Source organism: Epargyreus clarus, unplaced genomic scaffold (assembly GCF_041222505.1).
Source record: "Epargyreus clarus isolate Ecla_fem2 unplaced genomic scaffold, WU_Ecla_fem_2.2 ptg000017l, whole genome shotgun sequence".
In the NCBI taxonomy this organism is placed as follows: Eukaryota; Metazoa; Arthropoda; class Insecta; order Lepidoptera; family Hesperiidae; genus Epargyreus; species Epargyreus clarus.
Genome location: NW_027332225.1, coordinates 2,149,769 through 2,175,366, shown reverse-complemented (window position 1 = coordinate 2,175,366; position 25,598 = coordinate 2,149,769). Strand labels below are relative to the sequence as shown.

At 37.1% G+C, this 25,598-nt stretch overlaps 2 protein-coding genes across 3 annotated transcripts in view; one reads left to right on the top strand and one right to left on the bottom strand.

Annotated features, from left to right (window-relative positions):
• The window catches only part of LOC140749211 (uncharacterized), a 433,472-nt gene that overhangs the window by 364,526 nt on the left and 43,348 nt on the right, over positions 1–25,598 (top strand). The window lies entirely within an intron of this gene.
• LOC140749111 (zwei Ig domain protein zig-8) overlaps positions 1–25,598 on the bottom strand; it is a 153,161-nt gene that overhangs the window by 126,874 nt on the left and 689 nt on the right. The window lies entirely within an intron of this gene.

The following is a 25,598-nucleotide window of genomic DNA, read 5'->3' as shown; positions in this document are numbered from 1 at the left end:
AACCTTCGAAAGGTACCCGGTGCCGTGGGAGAGACACAGAGTTATGTGTCGGTCCCACGTCACTTCTTACGACAGGCAGGGGATACCGTAGTCTACCTATTCTGGTCCCGGAACTACAGGGACAGAAATAAATGAAGTCTATGTTACTTTCTATAACATCAGCTAAAAACTAACAGGAAATCAAAAAAATATTTTACATTGAATTAGACAAAAGCTAATACTTAAACATTACAAACGTACAACATTAAATTTTATGTGCATGTAGGTAATTTTGAAATCGCGTGATGGAATATGCACCGGAGCTCCATTTACTGTGGAGATAGACCCTTGCCCAGTAGTGGCCATCGCAATTGCAGATTTTTTTAACATCTTCTTATATATAAAATTCTCTGTCACAATGTTAGTTACCGTACTCCTCCGAAACGGCTTTACCGATTTTCACCAAATTTTATATGCATATTCAGTAGGTCTGAGAATCGGCTACTATATATTTTTCATAAGTAATTTTTATATGGCAACACAACGTTTGCCGTGTCGGCTAGTATTATTATAAAATAGTTAGAGCCTATAAGTAAAAAGCTTAATTATTTAAACAACAAGTTCTAAATCTAAATCTTAATTAATTAAACAGCGTTATAAGTTATAAGTGTTATTTACATAACTCAGGAAAGTTTTAATATAATTAGTGGCATTTGGCTTGCCAGTAATTACATGAGTGCCAAACTTGGCGGCGTTGGATTAGTAAGGCAAGATGACGTCGTGTGATGTATGCAAAGTTGACCTACTTCTGAAGATTTTCTTCGGAAGTCGCAAGTTTGTAGGATAATACTGCTTCAGTTTCAATTTAGTTAACATAGCTAAAATATTTCCAGGGTTTACTTAAAATATATTCTACATTAAATTATTTCATTAAACATTATAAATACAATGTGAAATAAGTTTATTATATGTTGTATGATATTACAAAATACCTGTGTTAAAGTCTTAAATCAATGAACAATGACGACTCGCTTAGCAGAACGGTCTGGTATCACACAGTAGGACACAGGTTCGAACCCCGGTCAGGCAGGTATCTTAATAATTATTATTTATTTCTTTTCTGGATCTTGTGTTTTGTATTCATTTTTGTGTACATCCATGATACTGACGAGACAGGGGTTATATGTTTAGAAAGCGATAAGCGTAACTAAAATAACATACTTACATCTAAATATATATAACCCAAAGGTTATATATATTTAGATGTAATAGTGATCTATCAACGCACAGCCCAAACCACTGGATGGATCGGGCTGAAATTTGGCATGCAGGTAGATGGTATGACGTAGGCATCCGCTAAGAAAGGATTTTGATCAATTCTATCCCCAAGGGGATAAAATAAGGGATGAAAATATTACTTCGTAACGCGAGCGAAACCGCGGGCAAAAGCTCGTATATACATAAAGACAAGAACATCATGACAGGATTAAATATAACCAAATTTACAGTACCTAAGTACCAAATACAACTCAATATATACATAAATGTATTAAAAACAAATTTGGGTTACTTGGGTATTGTCAGTAAGTAATTTCGTTAGTGTCAGACTTCTGTGGAATGAACAAGCTAATTGTGGTTGCGTCACCACATGTGATATAATATACATTTAGGAGATTATCTTCCTATTTAAACTTCGTCTCCTGATGATACAACTGTAAGAATGTTTGAAGGTGGTCGAACCCGTTGGCGTTCGACTCCGGTGGCACCACCCCCACACCTATTTCTGTCCCAAAACAGCAGTGTTAATTGCTGCTGTATTCTGGTTTGCAGGGTGTGGTAAAGGATACATAATTTTCCAAAGCATTCAAACTTAATCCTCAGGGATAGCGGGGAAACTGTGGCGGACCTCGGTTGAAATTAAAATATTTCAACCTGAGGTCAGCCACAGATGCACCGATACAGATAGGATTATTCATATCTGGGTTTGATTACAGTTGCCCATGGGCCACTTAACATGAGGACTGCACGATCTTCCACCTGTAGCCGATTACAGATGCGTTGCCACTGAGGACTAATATGATTACTTCATATGTAAGTCAGTCGGCATCCACACTCTTTGATCCCAACTCAAGAACTGTTTCACTCTACAAATTGGCTAAACTACACTAGTTCTACATTTTAACTCAAAATACTTTGCCAAGACTTATTTTAAAATATCTACCATTCTCCGATATAACCAAATTTAATTAAATCGGTACTTGGTTAGTAAGTAATTTCAGCCCCAAACTTGTCTTGGATAAGCAAATCCCAGTGACGTCACACGTATGATGTATGCAGTGACCCAATTCGAGAGTATCTTAAAATTTCCGTTCTTGGTCACAATACAAATATGCGGAGTTTGGGATATAAATTAATTATTATAATCTACGTGTAACTTACAAATTGTTTGAATATTGTAATTAGCCAATTGTGTTTCAAACTCTAGACTTGTTAAAACCGACTGCCAGTTCTAGTAGTTAAAAAACATTATTTTGATATGTAAAGTGTTTTCATACTTTTTAAGGCATTCCATCTTCCTCCTAAGTCCTCAGGGGTAGCTCGCGTCTTTTACCAACCTCGGATAGTAAACTAATTTTACCTGAGGTTGATTACAGATGTCCATGGTCGGCAACAGCGAATCGCCATCAGGTGGACTGCATGTTTTTCTGCTACGATTATATAAATCATTGTGGAGTATTTTTCTGTGATCTCTTTAAAAGTATATTAAGATGGATGCTTCTCAAAGTTTACCTAATAAAAGTGTCAAACGAGTATGATGATAAGTGATCACTACCGCCAACAGACATCTATACCCAATTACTGGAACAAGACTCCGTAGTAAAATCGATCAGATATACGTTGCTCCCGAAGAACTAATATGACACAATTAATTAAATGTTGTTTTAAAACTAACTAGATAATACTAGAACTAGGTGACCTGCACGTCACCCTTTGTAAAATCGTTATACTAATAAGTAGAGCTCTTGTCAGTTACTCCTCAACAAAGTTTCTTTGCCATCGCATGAATAATTAAAGACCGTAAGACATTGTTTTTTATACACAAACAGTAACAAACAAAAATAAACTGACAAATTTAAAACTTTTTTTTCGTTCAAATACAGAAGCCTAGTCTTTATTTAAATCGACAAACATAGAACGTGTCAGGTGTGTCCCGTTGCTGACAATAAAGTATTTTCCTGATAATGTGTATTGATGTATTTATCTATATGTGTATTTGATATCGGCCATACTCGTATATGCGCCGCTACCCCTAAGGACAAAGTTGGAATGCCTCGGATATGTATGTCTCCCTTGCCTTCCTTCAAATCCATTTAAATCGACAAACAAAGAACGTGTCAGTTGTGTCCCGTAGCAGACAATAAAGTATTGACCTGTACAATGTGTATTTATGTATGTATCTATCGTAACATAGCTCCGCACGGGCCTTGCCTATCAAATATTGTGGGACTTTTATAATATTGGAGTAGCAGACGAGCATGCAACCACCTGATGTTAAATGGCTATTGCCGCTCATAGACACCAGTAATCAACACCAGATGATTGAATTCTTATCTGAGGTCAGTCACAGATGCGCCGCTACTCCTAAGGACTAAGCTGGAACGCATCGGAAAACTATGTCTCCCTTACCACACACTTCAAACTAGAACACAGCAGCGCGTAACACTACTATTATTATAAATAGTAAAAAAATATTGTATAGAAACAAAATTATGATTTTATCTGACACATTCAAAGTTTGTAGATATAACCCTAGTTGCGTCAGGTTAAACTTTCCCCTTTACAACAAACAGAGACATTACAAAATTAAGATTTGGCTCAATTCAGCCGTTTGTACTGAGTTGGGTAGCTACTCAAACTTCAGTTAATTTCAGGGAACATTTCAGATGTGAGTGCCGACGGAAATTATTTTATGGCAGTTTTAAATATTTGCGAGAAGTTCAGTAATCTCGGTAAATTGTAAATTGCCAAGTTAGAGTTGCTAAGTGGGTTTTTGTCAATGATATGTTGGATGACTTGGTTAAGTTGTTGCGTGTATTAACAGAACGTACTAATAGATGGCAATATTCTTCAAGGTTAGACCCACGTGGTAGAACGATCAAAATTTTTGAAAAATTTCAAATGGTCTGACGCACTGAAACTTATGAGTTCGATCCCCGTCCAGACAGAAGAATTCAGATTTCGGTTCTAGGTCTGGTTGCTTGTGCATGTATATGTCCATGGTATCCACAGGGAATCATGGGAGTATGGGGCTATAAGTGTAGAAAGCGTCTTTTAAATAACTCTTTTAAAAATACAGCAGCTGTGACAATATTAGGCGTTAAAAGATTGCCAAGTATGTAAAAGGCCCATAATTATTTTTTGTACTACACGAGACAAATTATCTCTGATTTTGTTAGGATGTTTCTTAGTAGTCCACTACAAATGCCACATGAACTAAGTACTAAATATCTTTGAGATATACAAGACACGATCTTCTCCCGACCTGATCTCCTCACGATATTTTCCTTGACCATTAAAGCAAATGATAATTAATTTCTAACACGCACACAACTTAGGAAAATCAGTGCGTGCGTGCCTTGCATTGGGAACCGGACCTCTGAATCGTAGTAATAAATGCCCATAAAATATAGCATAAAGGGCCTATTGTGTACGCCTCGAATGGAGTGGAAATATGGAATTAATGTTTGTATGCAGTAATTATGATTATGAGGAAATTTCTCATAATCATAATTACTGCATGGAATACTGTATGGAATTTACCATACATTATTTAATAATGTATGGAAAATTCCATACTTGTTTATACCATCCAATATAATAAGAGTAGAAGTAATTTTCCCAGTACGATGGGGAAACGACGTCTGTGGAGTATTTAATATATTTTCGTTACTGTTTTTACGTACTTTAATAAGATTAAATTAGCAATCAAGTATACATTCCATCTGATGGTAAATTGCCACTCATGAAAATCTGTAACTAAGCTTCTACGAGAGGTCTCGTGGTCTCTCGTAGCTTCTTAGGTAGTCTAAGAGCTTCTACCTAAAGCTTATCATAATAGCTTTCGTGCTTTAATATTCACAGTTGGATTGTCATTGACACGCCATAAACATTGTCAGGTGCTTTAAGGAAGGCTTAAAACACCCCCACTAAGCGTTTCCCCCTTCACCAAGTTCTTCCCCAGTCTCCCCTAATGCACAGAGATCCGAGCCCAGTAGTGAGTGTCAAGAAAATAATAATAATAATAACGATATTTATAATAACAATTTATTATACTATTCGTGTTCTCATCAATGCAAGTTTACATTACGTTTACAAACCAAGCAACATCCGTTTACATAATTTACGTTTACATTATGCTTAAGTTTACAATCCATTACACATGAACACAAACATCTCGAAGTTACGCTCCCATGTTATTAAACTCCTTTGTACTCCTTAAACATGGCTTTTCAGAACTTCCGCTTTAATCTTTGTAAACATGTTGTCAAAAGGTAATCAAAATATTTACATTTTTCGGTATAAATTACATGTTAAGGTGTGGAACAAGCCTTATATACATGAGGAAATCGTCGAGAATACAAAAAATGTCTCAAAGGTGTAAAAGTCTACCAATACGCAAGTAGCCCGCGCGGTGGATTATAGCCTAAGGTCGCTCACCATTATCGACACGGGCCCACCAGTGGGACAATAATGGGTAGACTACAATGACATTCGCCTTAATTACACGGGTAATCCGGTGGAACCACCGGAGTCGAGCTACAAAGGGTTCTAGCTCTTTCAAAAAGTTGTGGAATGAAGCCGAAGCTTCCCAATCCTTCTCCTTTAAGAGGCAGAACCACGTATATATGCACCACATCAATTAATTTGTAAACTGGATTGAACCTGGAAATTAAAATAAATATATTTATTTGTTAGGCCTACGCAGGCACCTACAAATTGTCAGTTACAATATTTTTCTTAAACTACTACCGGATCGGAACATGACCTCAACTGAGAAGATTCGGTAAGAAATTTAGTGGGTTTGTATTTTTTACCCGACTGCCAAGGAAGGGTTATGTTTTTCGCGCGTATCTTGTATGTTTGTCTTTCTTTATTTGATCCGATCTAACAAACGGCTGGATGAATTTCAACAGTTAAAGTGTCATTATATTTGTCTCAACGACCCGAGTGTCCTTAGATAGGTGTTAGTAAAAAAAAATCAAAATGGCGGATTTCTGGCGCGAAATAGTAACACATTTAAAAAAAAAAGTTAACCAAACCTATCGAGTAGGGTATCAAATGAAAGGAAATTAAACGGAGATTATAAAAACATATTTGTATATATATAAAACAGTAAGGTGACTGACTGGCTGACTAACTAAATGACTTTTTCATTTTTCAGAAATCAACGTACAGCCTAAACCAAGGACCTTATAGTTCTGAAATTTTGCACACAGGTTCTCTATATAGCTTGAATAAGTACTAAGAAAGGCCTTTTGGAAATTCTACCCTTAAGAGGGTAAAATAGGGGAAAACAGTTTTTTTGAAATCCTTTAATTTTGAAGCAACTACTATAAAACTTTGTATTTGGCTTTCTGGATAGGAACAAGGACGCACTTATTTATCCCCCTTCGAAAAATCAACCCTGTAGAGGGTAAACTAAGGGTTAAAAGTTCATTTGAACAATCGTCAATTTTGAAGCAAACACTATGACATGTTGTATCAGGCTTGTTGGATAAAAATAATGAAATGCTACCTCTAACGAGGTAAAATAATGACCGAAACTTTGATTTACTGAAGTTATATGTGTTACAGACCGTAAATGGTGAATTTTTTCGCAAAATAGTAACACGTTTTAAAAAAAGTTAACCAAACCTATCGAGTAGAGTGTCAAAATAAAGGAAATTAAGAGGAGATTACACATACATTATATAATATATCTTATATATAAAATTCTCGTGTTAGTTACCGTACTCCTCCGAAACGGCTTCACCGATTTTCACCAAATTTTATATACATATTCAGTAGGTCTGAGAATCGGCCACTATCTTTTTTTTTTACACCTAAGTGATAAGGGTTGTTCATCCTTAACATTTTTTATTTATATGGCAACACAACGTTTGCCGGGTCAGCTAGTACATATATACTCGTATATACACATCGAGATGACTGTTTGACTAAATGAGAGAGTTGCTGTGCCAGAGATCAACGCAAAGGGAAACCGCTGAACTTAGCGTGCTGGAATTTTACACATAGGTTCTTTATATAGCGTAAATGAACACTACGAGGATAAAATAGGATAATATTGTTTGAACATCTTTTGTTTTTGAAGCAGACACCTACTATGAAACTTTGTAATTGGCTTTCTGGATAAAAATAATGAAATGCCTATTTCACTGCTTTTGGAAATTCTACTTCAGCCTTTTTGGTGCAGTCGGGTTTTTGATTTTTTTAATTAATTACTTGTTTTATAATAATTATTACACTCTTTTATTTTTTAATGCCATCCTTGCCTTACATTTATCAACAGAGAACTCACCAGCGATCATTTTGCTGTTCAGTGTCCTTAGAATGATTTATTACGTTTTTACAAAAATGACTGTTATTGTATTTGTTTACGTATTTTCCATACATTTCCGATCAGTTCTAATACAGTCCGCTAGGGGCACTGATTGGAAATGTATGGGCATATACGTAAACAAATACAAGAAAGTCATTTTTGTCAAAACGTAAAGACTCATAACGGTACAGTATTACACTACACGAAACCAAACGGAATTCCAGTCAGACCTCAGCAATAACGTCAAGAGCTCATCAAGTATTTAATACTCGGAATAATTAGCTCGGGTTTACGTTTATTAACGCCCTGAAGGAAACTGCCAGGAGATAAGCTTTTACTGGCCTCGAGGCTTAAGGGTTAGAATCGGTTATGGCCATTTGATGATGTGATAAAAGATTTAACTCTGATTGTTGTCGAATCTGTCAAAATTCGATATCGTCTTACGCCTTGATTAGATTTTAATGTTTAAGGCTTGTAGGCCACGTAAATCTGATTTGGCTTTAAATAAGTGTAAACGAGTTGTATTTTCTTGATTGCGCAAATGACTCTACAATTGACAATGACTCTACAATTGAACTCTACAATTTTAGCAACCTAAATCGCGGTTCGATGGTGACCGTTCAGGCCACAATACATTAAATCATTGGCCGCCAACCTTAGACATCTGTAATCAATCCTGGATAAGTTTTGGGTACTACTTGTGGTCACCACAGATGCTACCCCTGAACGCTAATTGGTACGCTTGGATATGTCTCCCTTAACACCCCCTTCAAACACAGAAGTACAGTACCCTTACCAGGAGTTTTTACGTTTCAACAAATATAACGGTTTTGGTATTTGTTTACGTATTTGAAGTATAAAGAATTTATCTAGTCTATCAGCTCCAAAACTAACTAGACTACGCACTTATTACTCCCAAGTTATAACAATCTTTTTCAATTATAATCTTCATCCATTATAACAGATTGCGTTGATATCATATCTTTTTAATTCTCTCCTATCAAATGACCTGCTTAGTTCCGAGGGAGGCCATTAGGAATTATTTCGTGAACCCACGGCCGACCTAGATTCTTACAAGGTCGCTTTTACTCTAAAAGTAATCTTTTGTATTATTCTTCACAACTTTATCAAGGTCCTTATGATTTTACCACTCCTGATATCATGTTTAACGTTATTGTAATACAAAAGATTGGTGCTTTATAACAGCTGTGCTTCGATTATCGCTGGTAGATTTTTTTTTATAATATGGGAGTAGCAGACGAGCATGCAGTCCACCTGATGGTAAGTGGCTACTACCGCCCATGGACATCTGTAATCAACCCCAGAAAGGATTAGATATTCCTACCTGAGGTCGGCCACAGATGCACCTCTACCCCTGAGGACTAAGTTGGAACGCCTCGGAAAAGTCTGTTTCCCTTTCCACACCCTTCAAACCGGAACACAGCAATGCCTAACACTGCTGTTATTAGGTAGAAATAGGTGTGGCGGTGGTGCCGCCGGAGTCGAACCACAAAGGGTTTAATTATATTTAGCTTTATAGCTTATGTTCAACTTAAAATGTGGTAGTGTGGAAAAGTTGCGAGAAGCAGTCAAATTATTCTCATGGTAAAGCATGTATGGTCAATCATAGGTAATAAATAATTGAAGTTGGTCATAAACCTATTAGAACGTACATAACCACGTATCATGAAGACTTACTGCATGCAATCGCATCGCATACATAGGACGTGATTATTTTTGGATAAGATGGTAAATAAATACGGTATTTGATTATTACAAACAATATTTTTAATCCTTCGTCTGCGGTGAAGCCAGTAGCACATTTCAGTCCTATAACATCAAAGTAGTAGGTACAAGTACCTAGGTATATTCTAATTCGAAGAATTTCACCACGGTAAAAGTATCAACAGTTTGTACTGTGATTTCACCTGCTAAAATGACTGATCATCATAGAAAAAGCTACAAAGTAGGTCAAGACACACGTTCTAATGACTAGAGTACAAAATCTCCGTACCTACAGTATCGAAGCCTAACGACCCGTGACCGTGATACGGATCTAGCTCTCTATACACAACCAACCGGACGGGATAAGGGTATCGGGCGTTTGGGGCCGGTACGTCTCGTGAATATAAAGGTTTTTATGATTTGGTAAATCAAATTTAAATTGATTTTATTATATTTTGTGGTTTGATAGACAAAAGTATAAATAAAGTGATTATTTTTATTAAAGTTAGTTATAGTCCGTGCCAAAATGCTAGGCCGCTCCGAATATAGAAACAAGTCGCGTCGGAATAGCAAATTGTAGATATTAGCGGGAGGAAGACAGCACGGTACCCCCCGGCACCCGTCCGCTGCCCGCTCTCACGCGTGGGTACATACGGACTCCGGCGGCACCACCGCCACACCTATTTCTACCTAATAACAGCAGTGTTAGGCGCTGCTGTGTTCCGGTTTGAAGGGTGTGGTAAGGGAGACAGACTTTTCCGAGGCGTTCCAGCTTAGTCCTCAGGGGTAGCGGCGCATCTGTGGCCAACCTTAGGTAGGAATATCTAATCCTATCTGGGGTTGATTACAGATGTCCATGGGCGGCAGTAGCCACTTACCATCAGGTGGACTGCATGCTCGTCTGCTACTCCTATATTATAAAAAAAAAACAGCTGCGTTAGTGTACCCTTACGTTGTTACGGAGTATATGCTTGTAGTTGTGTTCGACCGCATTGGCTCTCTGATTGATACCTGCGCGCATTAACTTCAGAGTGGACTTGAAGTTTGACGCAGACTATAACATATCAATGAATTTGATTAAAATTTGGCATCATCGTAAACAAGTTACAACACGATTCGGCTTGCACGAACCATAGATATATTATCCTACTGCGAGTATAATATATCTATGGCACGGACGTTCTTGCCGCAAACGTGTAAGATGTGGAATGAGCTTCCTCCTGAGGTATTCCCGGGGTGCTACGACATGGGGCTCTCCAATGGCGGCGTTGACTACTTTCCATCAGTTAACACCTCAGGTGGCACGATAAGCAATAAAAAAAAATAAAAAAAAACAATGTAGATCAAAACACACGCTACAAATGATAACCTACAGTATCGAAGCCTAACGACCCGTGACCGTGATACGGATCTAGCTGTCTATACACACCCAACCGGACGGGATAAGGGTATCGGGCATTTGGGGCCGGTCCGTCTCGTGAATAAAGGTTTTTATCATTTTTGACGGCACATAAAATGGATAGGCGATTTATGAACTGTTTACTAATCAAGTGGGGTTTGTCCGATACGATAGGATGCGGTGTTTTATTTTTAGAAATATTTTCGTGTGTGATAAAAAAATTTTTTGTGAGTCAAATTTAGTTTGATTACTACTGATTAGATTTTTTACCTTAAAATCTGAACTATTTAGAGTTAGTTTGATGGTTATATGTTTTATAGATTTTAGGATACATGGTTTGAGAGACTAAGTATTTATGCTGCCCATCACGTTGAAAATCCTTAGCGTTAGTCAGAATCTTAAAATTTGTTGTTTTATTTTAGACTTTGGACTAATCGAACCAAATTTTCCTGTCATTCATTTGTATTTTCATTTTTCTCGATACAGCTTTTTAAAAACAATAAATTTCTTGTATGTTAAGCCCTTAAATAGTAATTTAAAGAATATCTAAGGAACGGATAAATATATATGGACAAATAAAAAAGGACAGACGGACAACATAGGCTTAACTGATAATGCTCTGTACGAAATTTATAATTCGCCAAGTACGAGTCGAACTCGCACATGGAGGCTTCTGTACCACCAAATGCTCATTATTTTTATTAATTTTATTATTTTCAACAATACTTAGTTATATGAAACAACAATAGATGGCGTTGGGGTGATGATGAATGATACGTAAACAACGTATAATAAAATTAAAATCACTGTTTTAAAATATGTTTTATGGTGTATTTTTTACCTTCTTATTAATTAAAATACCAATTATAGAAGTAAACGGATTGTAAAAATTTCACCCGTCTTCCTAGTACGGTTTAACAGTTAGGTCGAAAAATGCCGAAAAATCCGATTTGTTGTATGGAGACCCCCTTTAATATTCAACTTTATTTTATTTTTAGTATTTTTTGTTGTAGCGGCCACCGTTATGCATCATCTGTGAAAAAATCATGTGTCTATCTGTTACGGTTCCGGAGATATAGCCCTGTGACAGACGGACAGACGGACAGCGAAGTCTTAGTAATAGGGTTCCGTTTTACCCTTTTGGGTACGGAACCCTAAAAAACGACATAACAATTGGACGTCGAAAACTCCCAGTTCATCTGATAAATAAGATAATGGAATTGTCATTCGAGCAGGATTTGTTTATTAATTTATCCATAACGAGTTTTTGACGAATATCACAAACATGTCGTTGACATTTCGATAATGTGTTTTTAATCTGCTAAGCCAGAAAAGCATTTATTGGATGTATCTATTTGATATTTCGTACCTATGTAAAATTTATAATAACTCGCTCGTTTTAAAAGATTGTCATAACGCCTCATAAAATAATACGTATTTCTGTAGAGTCCGTGCCAAACATCTAGTCCGCTCTGAATATAGAAACGAGGAAATCGCGTCGCAACATCTAATAGATATTAGCGGAACGATAGGGTTACATCTATTTCAGCCTCATAACAGTAGCGTTAAGCACTCCTGTGTTCTGATTTGAAGGGGGTGGTAAGGGAGACATACATTTTCAGCTTAGTCCTCACGGGTAGCGGCGCAACTGTGGCTTACCTCAGGTAGGAATATGTAATCCTATCTGGGGTTGATTACAGATGTCTATGGGTGGCAGTAGGCACTTACCATCAGGTGGACTGCATTCTCGTCTGCTACTTCTATATTATTAAAAAATAAAAATAATAATAAAAAAACTCATACTTAAGATACAAATCAACTGTCCACTAAGTCAGGGGCAACTTTTGCTCATTTTTTTCATCGGTTTCTCCCTACTCTTCCCCTTTATTGCTTTTTCTATTCTACACCTCAAAACCACAACAACAAAACAATAGGAAGGTGGTAGAACCCTTTGTGGTTCGACTCCGACACCTATTTCTGCCTAATAACAGCAGTGTTAGGCGTTGCTGTGTTCCGTTTTGAAGGGTGTGGAAAGGGAGACATACTTTACCGAGGCGTTCCAGCTTAGGCCTCGGGGGTAGCGGCGCATCTGTGGCCGACCTCAGATAGAAATATTAATCCTATCTGGGCTGATTACAGATGTCCATGGGCGGCAGTAGCCACTTACAGGTGCATGCTCGTATGCTACTCCTATATTATAAAAAAAACTGTCTATTTACTCCACTTCAGATTGTGTTCCGTTATTCTTTCCATACTTTCCGTCTTCATTGCTTTTTCTGTTCTACACCTCAAAACCACAACAACAAAACCATCATAAACATCAGAATCACTTCAAACCCTCACGTCGTAAAATATTCCACATACGACACAAGTGTAACATAACACATCCAGTAATGCATTTCTGACGAGCGTCCCCGAGAGCAATAATAGCGGTAAGAAATAATTCCGTTAAAAATACGTAACGTCGCGTTTTAACCCTACAAAGAGTTTCAAGTGGGAGTTTTTGAAAGTGTTTTCTTAGGCTTAAAGTTCTTTTTGTTTTTGTATAATATAAATGATACACCGTTTGCCTTATGATATATGGTTAGTCATCATCTACCCGTTATTGTCCTGCTGGGCACCGGTGTCCTCTCAGAGTGAGATGGATTAGGCCATAGTACACCGCGCTGGCCAAGTGAGTATTGGTAGACTTCACATACCTTTGAAATTTGTTTTTTTTGTTTTAAATAAATCTCTCAGGTATTTTAGTTTAGTCACGACGTTTTCCTTCGCCGTTTTTGCAAGTGTAGTGACTTTCCGGTAATTAATTTCTAATACGCAAATAATTTCGAAAAATCAGAGGTGCCTGGGATTTGAACCTCGGAACCCTCTATCGAGAGGCCGAGTTTCTTAACCACTAGGCTATCACTGCTTTTGGTTAGTGGTCACCGCTAATCAACATGCTGACAGGTCAAAATATAACCACAGACCTGTATCTAAAACAATAAAATTGAATAAATAAAATTGAGTCTTTTTTATGAAATAGGAGCAGCAAAAGAGCATGCAGTCCATCTGATGGTAAGTGACTTCTGCCCTCTACAGATATCTATCATCAACACAAGATACAATAAGATTCCCACTTGAGATCGGCCACGGATTCATTGGTACCCCTGAGAACTACTTTAGAACCTACCTAAACCTTCAAACCAGAATACAGCAGCACTCAACACTGTTGTTATAAGACAGAAACGGATGTGACGGTGGTGCCGCCGCAGTCGACCCACAAAGGTGTCTACCACCTTCAAAAACTTCTTCGGACCAAAAAAATGTAACATTTAGACTGAACGACAGAATACAAATATTTTGCTATTAAACAGTACTACGCTAAATCGTTTATGCAAACTAAACCCAGGCTTGTTGAAGTGATTCCGTTTTACATAAAACTCTACTTATGAATAATCGCTCGTATTACAACACGTACAATTTGCACGCGGTAAAAATTATTTGAAATGTGATGTTATATAATGGATAAGATACAAGCTTTTTAAAATATAAGAACAAATTATCTATTTTTGTGTAAATTAGCTTCGAGCTTTTATTTTACGGGATTGTTAAATACGCACAATTTTTATTTATTCATTCTGATTACAAATAACATTGTATATTTCAAGTTTAGACAAAATTTAATTATTTATATCTTACTAGTCGATTTCTTATGACTGAGGGTCGTGACTGTTCATATAAAGGAAATATTAATAAATAATTTGCCAAGTACGAGTGAATTTCGTACATGGAGGGTTCCATACTCGATGGTGGTATTTCAGTTTTATTATTTCATAATATCATTATTATGGCATTGTATGCAACTGTCTTCCTAAAATGGTAGTACGAAAGTTAGTGCGAAAATTTCGAAAGTACCTATAATTAATAACCACAATAATGACAATGATATATTATATACGTTCAGTGTGTGCAAGTGTATGCTTCAACCACGTATTGACACGCACAGTACAATATAGTAGCCCAAAATGTTATACAACATGTTACTAGGATCCGAAGCCCAATAACGCCTGTCTATGTGTCTAGCGGTGCGTTTATTTGCCGTATTCCCGAATTCATAGTTAGATTTCCCGAATTCGTAGGTATTCAGAGATATTTATAAATACCTGGATTTATTCGAGCTTGACTGTCGCAAAATATTTTGGGATAATTGGTCGATCTTCGAGCTATTTTTGTCCTGCACCTGGACACGGGTCTCCCAACGATAAGGTTTGCGATCATATGCTACAGCGCTGGCTAAGTATTAGGTATCACACCTTTGAAAACTTTTTAAAGACTCTCTACACCTGAGAGAGTGAGTGAAATAGTCTATAGGTTTTCTCACGTTTTTTTCTTCACCGCTAAGCTTCTTCTATATATTTTGAAGGTAGGAGAACTTGTGGTTTGGCTCCGGCACCACCGTCTCACCTATTTCTGCCTATACACAGTGTTAAGCGCTGGTATGTTCCAGATTAAAGGATGTCGTAAGAGACATAGCCATGTATATTTGACCGACTTCAGTTAAGATTATAATCTTATCTAGGATTGATTACAGATGTCTATGAATGGCAGTAGACACATTAGATGGATAGCTCGCTTGTTACTGTATTATAAAGACAACTAGACTAGAAATAAGCACAAAACTCTCGCTCACGATCTTTATCGCTAGCTGGTAAAACAAGTCATTAATAAAGATATTTCAGTAGCGTCGAATGAATACGTCAGCCGTGTCGTGCCTATTTACGTCGCGACAATCAATATACTATAATTAAGTATCTATAAATATGTAGATGACGTAATTTTACGGTCGAATCGGTACCTACACAAGATATTGCGTTATTTAAAGCGACGCAGCCATAGATATATCACTAATAAATACGTTAGTAGTATATCTATGCGACGCAGCCTTATTAAAAGGAATGAGTTTATAATATTTTTCTTTTCTAAACATATTGTTTTAAAGATTTTGACGTGAAAAAATGCGTCTTGTTTTCGTCCGTTAACGTAAAAAACTCAAATAAGGTTAAGTCTCAAAATATGAAATACAAAATATGTATTCCTATACTGATGTTGAGAAAATTACCCAAAGTATAATGATAAACTAGTTAGATTTAACGTTTCTAATTTGACATTTAGACACTTTCTACGCTCACAGCCCCACACTAGGATTTCCTGTGTCATGGGTATCATGGACTGGACACACACAAAGACGAATAACCAAACGCCCGGACCCGGAAAAGATACCCAAATTTATCATTCAGATGTCTGTCTGGCCGGGGCATCGAACCCGGTCCCTTTGCGCGTCAGAACGGTACGGCGATCGCACCTCCACGCGGATAGTCAAGTAAGATAATTATCAGTAGCTGCTATATAAAAGCTAAATGATCGATTCAGGTCAAATGTTAGTAAAGAAATCTAAAACCAGCACACAAATACAGGGCACCAGGCTCCAATTTTATTCGAGGAACAAACCCAAGACTATCTTATCAAAAAGAAAGCGTTAAAGACCACAGTCTGTTCGGTCCAGACATTTAATCCCGTTCCTGAGTTTTTCTACGAAAACAATTTGTCGTGAAATACGATCTCAAATTACGAATAATGTTAACTTGGTGTTATCTTGCCGGTGATCTCTCGTTATCATGATTATTTCGTTTCATTTTATTTTACTGTTTTATAAAGCTAAATAATTTGATTGGATCTAAGCTTTTTTAGTTGTTATATGTAAACGTTTTATGATTTGTTAAATACGAATTGTGAGCTCCTACACCATGGGGTCTGGGGTTGGAATTCCGGTAAATGTTTTCGTTTTTGGTTTCAGATCAAAATCTTTTAAAAATACGCGACCTTTGGGGTATGTTAGTTTTAGATGAAATTATGATTTTGCGCATTAGTAATTATTTATCTTTATGATGAACGAAACCGTCAAACACCTACGTGCTGGCTAATTGTCTAAAAAAGTTCTAAAAGATGTGAAGTGTACTAAGTCGTGCTTGGTCAGCATGGTGAAATATGACCTAAATCATTCACATTCTGAAAGAAGACCTGTGCCAAATAAAAGAACGGGTTGGTAACATAAAACTATTTTATGAAACACCGCAGTAAATTCTACCAGAATCACATAGTTCAAAATTTATTCACTCTACTAATTAACTATTTTCCTAAATTAAACACCTAGTTTTACATGAATTGTGCTTATGCAAATATAACAGGCCAGTTTCATGCAAATGTTCATGCAAAGAGCATTCGAATTGTTAATACTGAAAGAAGTGGGTCGCGACTAAATTATATTTAAAATGCAAAGTCCCTGTTCCAAATGGTTCGGGACACATCTTTATGTTGCACCAATTGTTTATCTTATGGTCTAATTATTGGCTTGATTGTGGTTCGACTCCGGCGGCACCACCGCCACACCTATTTCTAACTAACAACAGTATTGTTAAGCGCTGTTGTGTTCTGGTTTGAAGTGTGGGGTAACGGAGACATACTTTTCCGAGGCGTTCTAGCTTAGTCTTTAAGGGTAGCGGCGCATCTGTGGCCAACCACAGGTAGGAATCTAATCCTATCTGGGCTTGATTACAGATGTCCATAGGCGCAAGTAGCCACTTCCTATCAGGACTGCATGCATGCTCGTCTGCTACTCTTATGTTATAAAAAAGTGGGTCGCAGCTAAATTATATTTAAAATGCAAAGTCCCTGTTTCCAAATGGTTCGGGAAACGTCTTTATGTTTCCACTGTTTTTATCTTATGGTCAAATCGTTGGCAATGAAAGGCAATATAAATAGATACATGGTAACTACGAATATTTAGATAAGAAAGAAGGGATTTTTCTTAGCGTTACTGCAATGTTAAAAGTATATTTTTCTTTTTTTGAAAGAAGAAAGTTTATTTTTGCATGTATTTTTTTATATATTTACCCTAATAAGGCATACGGGCTGCCTGATGGAAAGCAGTCACCGTCGCCTATGGACATTTGCAACACCAGAGGAGTCGTCAATGCATCGCCGGCTTTAAAGGAGAGGTCTTTTTACACCCCTCTCGAAGAGCACCATGTCATAGTCCTGAGGGAATACCTCAGGAGGAAGTTCATTCCACAGTTTGCACGTACGCGACAAAAATGACCGTGCAAACCGAGTCGTCGAGGACCCCCACGGGTCAAGTTGATGTGGTTGGAATTTCAAATATATAATGTATACTTTTACTTGTTATAAATGTATCTATTATTACTTAGTTTTCAGGTAAATTTTTTGTCTTGTCGAGAGTTAATTACAGATGTCCATGGATGGCGGTAGCCACTTACTGTTAGGTGTACTGCGTGTTACTACATAAAAATATATTGATTTTGCAGAAATATATGTGTTGAACCTCCAGAATCTACATGATGTTTTGAATTTATTTTCTGGGTCTGGGTATTTTACAAGCATCATTGAATATGGTCATGATGCACACTAGATAAGAAATATTAATATGCATTGAATATACAAAACATCATTAATTAATTAAAAAACTCATTAAACTCAATTGTATTAATATAATTATTTGTTAATTGCAATTCAGATGGTCCCATGAAATCAGAACAAAATACAAAGTAGCAGAACATTCAAACGTACAATCTCCATTGTTTAATGAATTATGCTTATAATTAAGAGATTTCTTTGTTAATGGTAATTATTTAGGTCAAGGTTTTACTGCAACCCATATCTACAATACTGAGTAGTATCTCTTCAACTTTTTTTACAGTTCAGCTTTATATCTTCATTTTGTGGGTGCCATGAACATACAGACATTTATAAATGACTAGACACGTAACTTAGTGGGTACTTTCGATGGCCTGGCCGAGCGCATCTTTCCTATATTATGACTACTGCGCTATGTACAGTTCAGTACCCTTACCAGGAGTTTTTACGTTTTGACAAATATGACTGTTTTGGTATTGGTACAGACTACGGAATCACGACCGTCACACCAGTTTCTGCCTAATAACAGCAGTGTTAAGCGTTGCTATGTTCTGGTTAAAAGAGTGTGTATAAGCAGATACACATATCTGAAGCATTCCAACTTAGTCCTTGGGTCGTTGGACACGCATCTATGGCTGATTTCAGGTAAGACTCAAATTTTCAGGTAGACTGTATGCTTGTTACTTGACGACCCACGTGGCGGAGCGGTAACCATGCCGGTCTGACGCGCAGAGGGTCCCGGGTTCGATCCCCGGTCAGACAGATTTCGAAATGATGAATTTAGAATTCTGTTTCTGGGTCTGGGTGTTTGTGTATTTGTCTCTGTGTGTGTCCATGACACCCACGATACAGGGAATCCTAGTGTGGGACTGTGAGTGTAGAAAGCGTTTAAGCGTTTATAATATAGGAGTAACAGACGAGCATGCGGGTCGCCTGATGGTAAGTAGCTTCTACCGCCCATGGACATCTCTAATCAACCCCAGATAGGATTAAATATTCCTAGAATTCCTACCTGAGGTCGGCCACAGATACGCCGCTACCCCTGAGGACTAAACTGGAACGCATCGAGAAAGTATGTCTCCCTTACCACACCCATCAAATCAGAACACAGCAGTGTTTAACACCGCCGTTATGAGACAGAAATAGGTGTGGCGGTGGTGCCGCTGGAGTCGAACCACAAAGGGTTCTACCATCTTCAACTACTTCTACGACTACAACACACTCACTTCGGTTGCTACTTATATTACAAAAAAAATATCTGACACGAAATTAAATTTCTCATCAGAAACAAATTTGAAATGTAAGGCACTCATATATTTTAGTCCTGATCGTATTACAGTCAATTTGCTTTAACGTTAAAGGAAAAATTCGTAAAAATACTTAAGTACCTCTGAGTCTTCCGGTTCTTATCGTCAATCGGGAAATTGTCTTCATTGATAATGGAAATTAATTATACTGACATTTTAATACAATTATATTTTTGAAATCAGAGATCTTAAATGAAATGCGAATATTCCCACGTCGTATGTAGATCGTACAATTAAAGGATCCACAAAGATAGGTTGGCTTTTTTATAATATAAGAGTAGCAGATGAGTATGCAGTCCATCTGGTGCTAAGTGGCTACTGCCGCCGATGGACATTTATAATTAACCCCAGATAGGATTAGATATTAATGCCTGAGTTCGGCCACAGATGCGCCGCTACCCCTGAGGACTGACTTGAAATGCCTCGGAAAAGTATGTCTACCTTACCACACCCTTCAAACAAGAACACAGTAGCGCTTAACACTGCTGTTATAAGGCAGAAATAGGTGTGACGGTGGTGCCGCCGGAGTTAAGCCACAAAGGTTTTACCTTCAAAAGCGTAGGCAGAATTTTAATGCATGACCGGTAGTGACTAAATCTCATATATACGTTTTCGTATTGGTAAAAGCATAATAGGAAGTAAGTCCCAGCTATTGGATATCGTGATTAAGCCTCATCGAAGCCAAAAACCTTAAAGGAATTTTAAAATATCCGATATGAACTTAAAAAAATAAAAAATAAAAATATCTGATATAGCAGAAACCTATACCTGTCTCCATCTATCTGCATCGGGGTAACGTAGAGTGTACTTCAGACCATGTCCAGTTGTATATTGGAATCTTTGCCCAACAGAAAGGAAGGTGGTAGAACCCTTTGTAGTTCGACTACGGCAGCATCACCGCCACACCTATTTCTGCCTAATAACAGCAATGTTAGGCGCTGCTGTGTTCCGTTTTGAAGGGTGTGGTAAGGGAGACAGACTTTTCCGAGGCGTTCCAGCTTAGTCCTCAGGGGTAGTGGCGCCTCTGTGGCCGACCTCAGATAGGAATATCTAATCCTATCCTGGGGTTGATTACAGATGTCCATGGGCGGCAGTAGCCACTTATCATCAGGTGGACTGCATGCTCGTCTGCTACTCCTATATTATATAAAAAAAAACACTGGGATATAAAGAGGACTCCAGTTGCGTTGTGAAGTATGTTTCAGACCAACATCACTTGTATACGGAAATCCTTGCCCAGCAGTGGGAAAAGTTTTCCAGTTGTAGCTAGCCTTAGGTAAGAACTTAAGTAAGGTTCCTTTAGTTAAGGTACTTTCGTGAGAAAAGATTATTAACGGAGAAAAAGAAATATAACAGTTTAATTACTGATCCATAAATCAAAAATAAATCCGTATTTTATTAAGTCTTAGGGTAAATGAAGATAAATGGTCTACGCCTTGGTTTTATTAATTTATTTATGAACCTACGGACTCTTGTTCATAAAATGTTTCGTTAAGTTGTTTAGTTCTTAAAATATACTATTATATATTCAGAGAGATAATAGTCGTGTTACGTCTATGCTGGATACCAAAACTGTCGCATATGAAAATCTGTTATTAAAGCTAAATAATGGGAGTTCTACCCTTTTTTTTCTTTGATCATTCTCGAGGGGAAAACCTTCAAAAGGTATCCGTTGCCGTAGGAGCGACAAGGGGTTATGTGGACTTTTACCGCACTAAAACCCCCCCGGTAGCCTCCTCGGCGCTGCGTAGAGGACTCGGGAGTTTCCAAAGGAACGCTACCGGAGTCCTCTCAGCGCAATGCACCAGGTGAGTATACGATGGAATGCGACCACACATACCGCCTACTTTCCCGGGGTCGCTAGCCGGGCGGTTCGAACTCCCACTCTTGCCGCCCGCAACCCCGAAAGCCCCTTTTAGTCGCCTCTTACGACAGGCAAGGGATACCGTAGCCCTATTCTGGTCCCGGAACTACAGGGACAAATGGGAGTTATACCTAAGGATTTTATAACAAACGAGCATGTACATCGTCACTGCAACTCATAGACAACTGCAACCAACTACATATACAACATATGAAGCCTTACTAGGCAGGTGGAAAGGTGTCGATATCGACTGACTTATTATGATAAGTCAGTCAAAATCTTTGACCTTCCACTTAAACGTTGTTTGACGTGACTATTACTAGTTCTATAGTTTACTATCTTTCAATAAAAACAAATTTTAAATTTTAGTATTATTATCTGTTATAACGTTTGGTCTAAAACTCTAAACTAAAATAGTAGAGAACTCTCTAGCTGACTACAGTGTGTTGCGTCTCTTGAAATATAAGTCAAACCGTCTCGTATTTGCTTTACTGTGTTCTCCCTACATGAATAGACTAGCGCCTAATACTGACGTTAAAGGGCAGAAATATGTGTAATACTTACGTGTAATCTTTAACGAACAAATTTGTCATTAAATACTCCACTTCACTTGTAATGATTTGTAAAGTCCACCAAAAGACATCATTTTTTCAAAACGAGGCCTGAAAAAGCACGATGCCTTAAAATCAAATTTTAATTTCAAAGTCTCTTTCCAAAACCAAACAACGTACTAAACATTTCAAAATGTTTCAAAAACAATAAATAACTTTTTAATATACACCATAAAAGTTACAGCTTAGGCAAGTATGGACATAAAAAGAATAATAAACGTTTAAGTTTTAAACAAAACAGGAATGAACTTGTTCAAACAAGTTATTCTCGGTTCCTCTTCAGATGGCAGACGTCAGGTTGAGAGTCCTACTAGTTCAGAATGGTTCTGTTGTAGTAGTAATGGGGTTAAGTGCCAACTAGTCAACTTTTTGTAAAATATACATAAATATTTCTACGTTCCCAGCCCTTTGTTTGTTGTGTCGTTGATTCCATAGACACAGCCCATAGGTAAGTATAGATATCTCACCGCCTTGTAATAGAAAGAAACCATTACATGGCTTAAACAGTTCTGTCAGCAATTTAATGGCTGTCATGGTGTGATTTACGCGTAACAATGCCAACATGTGCAGTTAAGTGGTGAAAAAATACGAAATCGAAGAAAAAGTGGCGAGAAATATCGTTTTCTTCGTAAATGCTCTAAAAACTAGATTTTTTAAATATTTTTCAAACACGAAAATAGATGACAGTGACAAAATCAAGTGTCAGAACTGGTTACATTTTCTTGTTAGGAGTGAGTTATCTTTACTAATCTATGACACAAACATATACATGAATACTCAGACGCGTTACACATCCAAAGTCCATGATTTATATATCTATCTAGTTCACCAACTACATCACCGATACAACTTCATAACTGAAGGTACTGAACTGACACAGATACTTGTCTTAAGGGATACTTCTTGGTTTTAAGTGTATCTTAAGGAATACTATTTGTCTAATTGGTAGTAAAGAAGTAATAAGAGAAGCAGTGCGCATCACTGTCATTAGCAGTTTTTGGGTAATGATCACAAAATTATGTTATCATTACCCATATGTTATGCTACAAATCGTTACAAAAACATATATATTAAAAACTCTATTTTTACAACTACTTTTGTTTTTGTAATCCCTAACCAAATTTTCCATACGAATCCACAAAAAAATCGCAACAAATATTTAATCTTAATTTCACGGTGGCTTATTTTTGGCGTTACATCTTACTTATCTTAAACGTGGTAAAAACGATTATTTAACTTTCTTAGACGTGGTTAAATACTACACGATTATGTAACTTAACCTTAACCTTTTCAAACTTCTCATACAATTGGCGTAAGAATCCACATACGTTTTATCTTACTTATCTAAGTAGCTAAGTTTTCGCTTACATTTTGCTCTTTGACTTATATCTGCGCTTTGAACTAAACCGATTTCGTAGATTCCGCTGTTAAGCTTGCTTCCTCTGGGACGTGTCGTAGTGCCCCGAGCGATTCTTACCCCGAGATGCTATCCACAACTTTCAAAGAAAATAAAAGTGTCAGTTTTTTCCCGTTCGCTTATATGAACGTACGAACGTGGCTTATATGTATGTATGTAAGCATTTTTATGTAAACAACTGCATTGACGCAATGTGTTTTTCTTAATGGTGGGTAAAACTCGTGTTCATCATTGGGACATAAAAAGAATTGTAAGATATATATTGCACACGGTAAGGTAGACATGCATCTATTAAATAAATTACAATATAAGGCATTCCAACTTACTCGTAGTTCTCAGGGACAGTATGATCGACCTAAAGTAGGACTGAATAGTGCCAGGACCAATATGGTTCCACCGGGTAGGTACCACTGTCACACCTACTTGTGGCTTGAATTTATTCATATGTTTTTTATGTTAAGGTGTGGATGGCAGCTGACATGACAACAAATTAAATGAAATAGTTATAAAACCGGTATCTGTTCCAATTGTTTAAGGAAACCCATGTATGATTATGGTCCACCTAATCCAGCTAATAAGCTTGCACTCCATCAAATGATAAATGGCAACTGCCGGACATGGATAACTATAAAATCAGCTATAGATAGGATTTGGGTTCTAATTGAGGTCGGCCGTAGATGCGTTGCTGCCCCTGACGACTAGCTTTAAACCTCTCGTATAAGTAAATCTAACTAATAAGTAAGTAAATAAGTAAGTAATCTAACTAATAATAAGTAATGGTATAATAATACCATTTTTATCAGAATGCACCAATGTACTGTTATTATTAAGCAGAATTAATTAAAACAATATATTAGAACAACAGATAAGGTGAGCATGGAACTCGAAATGCCATTTCTAATTTATCCCGGATATGGTATCATGTAGAGCCATCGGGTCAACTGATATTTGCGATAATATCGGAAGTGTTATTAAACTGGTATATTTTCCAATCAATGATAGGACTCCAATGGAGGTAAATAGGTATTCATGGTCAGTGCCTGCACATTTATAGGTACCCACCCCAGATATGATGACGCCCTTCCTGAGCTAGGGAACAGATGTTTTTTTTACCCCTGAGAACAAGTTGAACCGTATTATTAGGTCATCTTTACTATATGTTACTATAGCATATAGAGTTCATTGTCTACATTAATGTCTCTAAAGAAACCCAGATAGGATCCAAGTCCTACCTGAAGTCGGCCAAATATAATTATGTTGTCATCCTTGACGACTAAATGGGAACGCCTGTCTATACCACACTCTTTGTATCAGAATACATTAAAATATGTAGATTATAACACCACAAAATAATGTGAAAATTAACTCGAAATTCCATTTCTAATTTATCCCGGATATGGTATCATTTGGAGCCATCGGGTCAACTGATATTTGCGATCATATCTAGAGTGTTATTAAACCGGTATCTTTGCCGATATGCAATAACCGGGTATTCGGTGCGAAGGCTTTCAATAAGGCTCCAGAGGTGAATATTAAAATTTGTTTTCGATTGTAAGATTGTAATTTGAAACTTGGCACCGATTTTAGGGATTATTTGAGGTATAATTATTATATCCAGAATTTATCGTAAAGTATTTTGTTGGTTGTACGGGTGGTTGTAGGTTTAGATTCGTGCTACAGAGGGCTTATAAGCAATCGAATATAATTGTTATCGCTATATAGCAGTCATTACATTTGTCGGAGGCCATGAGATAATAAAATACATGTCGTATTTGTCGTGTATAGCTATTCGCCACACCCTTCGAACAGGTTAACTCATTGCCAAGCTGGCAAAATTGCCTATGGTTCAATTCGTGATTTTTAAAAATCGTATTAGAAATTATTTAATATTGTCATTAGGTTTAATGCCGTCTTAAATAAATTTCGAAAAGTTATACATAATATATCAAAATTCTTCATATTTTAAAGATATGTGAAACGTACCAATTCACGTTTGAATATCGCGGTGAACTTTGTCTAAACCTCCTCATATATTTGATATAAGACCCAATTCCATTATGAATTCATGATAAATGACAAATATGATTTTTAATTGATATACTACACTCGTAGTAGTTAGTATTACCACTATACTAGCAACTTAACTAGTAGTAGGATACTACATACCAATTCGTTCTTGGCTAGCGGGGTGGACTTTAGCCGAAAAACCTTGTGGACAGTAAT